The sequence below is a fragment of the Pundamilia nyererei genome, unplaced genomic scaffold (assembly GCF_000239375.1).
Source record: "Pundamilia nyererei isolate P.nyererei 1_Seehausen unplaced genomic scaffold, PunNye1.0 scaffold00097, whole genome shotgun sequence".
Lineage (NCBI taxonomy): Eukaryota > Metazoa > Chordata > Actinopteri > Cichliformes > Cichlidae > Pundamilia > Pundamilia nyererei.
In genome coordinates, this window is record NW_005187498.1 from 1,270,388 (window position 1) to 1,273,960 (window position 3,573).

Sequence of the window (3,573 nt, forward strand, 5' to 3'; positions counted from 1 at the left end):
ATATCAGAATACACAGTGCATTGGGGTGGCTGTAGCTCAGGAGGCAGTACAGGTCATCTACTAATTGGAAGTATAAGGAATATGGAGAGAAAGTGTCTGGACTTCTTTAAGTTTCTTGAAGACATTTGACCTCCCATCTGAGAAGTTTCTTCAGTTCTAAAATCAAATGGTGGATTGTTCCAGGTATTTAAGCTCCAGTGAGAGTTGACCCTCACTATTGATCCTCTGGCTCACCACATGAGCCGAGGTGTGAAAAAAGGTGTAGGTCATTATCAACAGAGGAAACCGTTGTGGGACCTTGCCTCAGCCTATTATGTGACTTACTGAGACCACCTGACGCAAGATGTGAGTTTGAGTTGAGCCACCTGGAAAAGGATATGAAAACTGGATTGTAGGTGACAGACAATTGGTCTGGTAAACCACCCTCTCTGTTCAAGAATAGTCGTTCACAGTGGACATAAATAGTGGAGAGACATAGATGGCTTCTTTCACCCCTCTTGCAAACCATCTGTTCTCTCTGTCCAAAATGTGAACACTGACATCCCCAAAAGAGTGACCTTTAGATGCCGATGTACAGCTCAGTCTCGTCCTGTGATGGTGGCTCTTCTGTGTTGTGTGATGCATTTATGGAGTGGTTGCCTGGTTTCTCCAGTGCAGAGGTCTGAGCACTCCACAGCATACACTATGGTGTTTAGTTTATGTTTGGGTGTTTTGCTCTTGAGATCAAACAGTTCGTCTCTGAGGGTGTGGCTGGGTCTGAAGTACACCGGGATGTCATGTAATGAGCAAATTATGCTGAGTTTTTCGGATAAACCTGCTACATAAGAAATGACAGTGTTGTTCTGTTTGTCATTGTGATTCTCACTAGTTGGTGTCTGACCTTCTTTCTTGTGCATCTTTGCTGATTTGATGAAAGCCCAGTTGGGGTAACCACATGTTTTAAGAGCTTTCTTTGAATGTGTGTGTTCCTTTTCTTTCCCTTCTGGCTTTTAAAGGGAATGTTTTCTGTTGCAGGATCCTGATTATTCAAAGTTTGTATAATTGAAGAATAGGTCTGGATCACTAAGAACCTACACAGACATACTAATTGGAAGGTTGATGGTTTAATCCCTGGCTGCCCCAGTCTGCATGCCAAAAATATACGTGCCACAATCTAAAGACACCCAAGAATAGATGGGAAACAAAGTTAGTGACATCCATCAGTCTGGAAAAGGTTACAAAGTAATTTCTACGGCTTTATTACTCCAATGAACCACACTAAGCCATTTTCTACAGTTGAATCATGCATTAAGACAATGATCTGAAACACGCCAGAAAGACTTAAATCTGCTCTTTGGCATCAGATTTTTTTAAAAACCTTAACACACAGTTCATACTTGAACGGTGATATAAAAGCCTATTATCACAAAAACTTGGACTTAAAGAGCAATTACCTTTTCACATGTTTCCAGGTAAACCAGGTTTATCACATAAATAAAGTATCTTCTTGTTTTCTTGACTTTGTTAAATTCACTGCATATCTGATACCAAACCTGATGACCTTAACATCTTACTGATCTGTAGCTGGACGTTAGATCCTGTTGGTTCCACGCTGCCACATCAAAAGTACTTTATAACGCTGCTGATTTCTCTGGGCAAAACATGTCTAATCACTCCCTGAATTATGTTCCCTGGCTAAACTTCTAATGAAGAAGATGTTTTGTTTTTTGCCACAGCTGTAGTACCACTTTGTAGTTGACACCAGAAAAAGGATGTGCAATCTGTGTCCCATGAGTGGTTTTTTCTTCACATCATAAGACATTGTCAAAACTTGATTCTAACGCCTACCTACATATAAAACTCACCAACTCTGCCTTCTCTTTAGCGATTGTTTTTCTAAAAACTTTTCCAGCATTTCTTCTCTGTGTTCTGCAGTTTTTTCCACACATCTGAATTAGTTGTGACCCCATGACTCACTGATGTTCAAATGTCAGGCTGTGATGTTTAGTCAGGGAACATTTAGAACTTATGAGCAATGGTGCTTGTTAAAGGGTGCATAAAAACATCGATGAAAATAATTATACAAGATCCCTTCTCAAAAAATAAATACAAAATTGAAAAGCCATGTGTATCAAAGGGACAGCGAACTGTTGAGGATGCTCTTTTCCAAGGAGTAATCCAAAAATCTTATCTGATTTAAATTTGGCCAATTTTATATTCAAGATCATCTTGAGGCCCCTTCTATTATTTTGCAATAATTTTGCTCCGTCAAATGCAGTTTTATTTCTGAATGTGAACATAGTCATGTGGAGGTAAATTTGGGGAAGGGGTGAAAATTGTGCTAGTGTAGCCAAAAAACTGTACCACACAACAGCAGTGCCATAGTTCAGGTTGTTTCTATTCCTAATTTTCTCCCAGAAGCAGATTACCAGTCTTACCAGATAAGATGTATTCACAGCACATAACCTTGTGGATATTAAAAAAAATGATGAGAAGCGAGTCTTCACATGAGCAGCTCCTTTCAATCTTAGAAACTGTGGAGCTTAAAACAGCTGAGACCAGTCAGTGGTAAATGGCAAAATATCTATTCACAACACCAAGACCAAGTCAAGAAAGTATTTGCTCGTCTGCCTTCACACACATATGCACTGGGAATTTTTAACTATTCTTCCAGAAGCACAAACTGTTCCCACACAGTTGGGGGCATGGAATTGTCCAATATGTCTTGGTATGTTGAAGCATTAGAGTTCCCCTCATTGGAACTAAAGGGCTAAGCCCTTTAGTAGCCAAAAGCAACTCCTCCTCCAATAAACTTTAAACTTTGCATAGTGCAGTCAGACAGCTACTGTTCACCTGGCAACTGCTAAATCCAGATTTTTGCATCAGATTGCCAGATGGAGAAGCATGATTCATCATTCCAGAGAAAACGTCTCCTCTGCTCTAGAGTCCAGTGTTGGCATTCTTTACACCACTGCATCTGACGCTTTGCATTGTTCTTGGTGATGTAAGGCTTGGATGCAGCTGCTTGGCCATGAAAACCCATTCCACAAAGCTCTCTACTCAGTGTTGTTGAGCTAATCTCAAGGCCACATGAAGTTTGGAGGTGGAGGTTTAGAGCAGTTGACTGCAGAAAGTTGACAACTTTGCTCACTATGTGCAGAGTTGTCAACTTTACATGACCTTCCACTTTGTGGCTCAGTTGATGTCATTCCCAAAATGACAATTCATTCCCAATCACTTCCAATTTGTTATAGTACACTGATTTTATACATAATACCACTAACAGCTAACTGTGGAATATTTAGTAGTGAGGAAATATCACAAGTGGACTCGTTGCATAGGTGGCATCCTATCATGGTAAATGGACGGACTGATTCCTATGTAGTGCTTTGCTACTCTGCTGGAGCGCTCAGAGCACTTTACACAACATGCTACATTCACCCATTCATACTCCAATGAATGCATTGGAGAGCAACTTGGCTTTAGTACACTCAAAAAACAGATTCAGGTCCTCCTTTCAAAGAACACATGCAAATTATGTTAGTTGTTCACAAATGCAATTAAAAAATACCAAATTAATTTGATTTTCTTTGT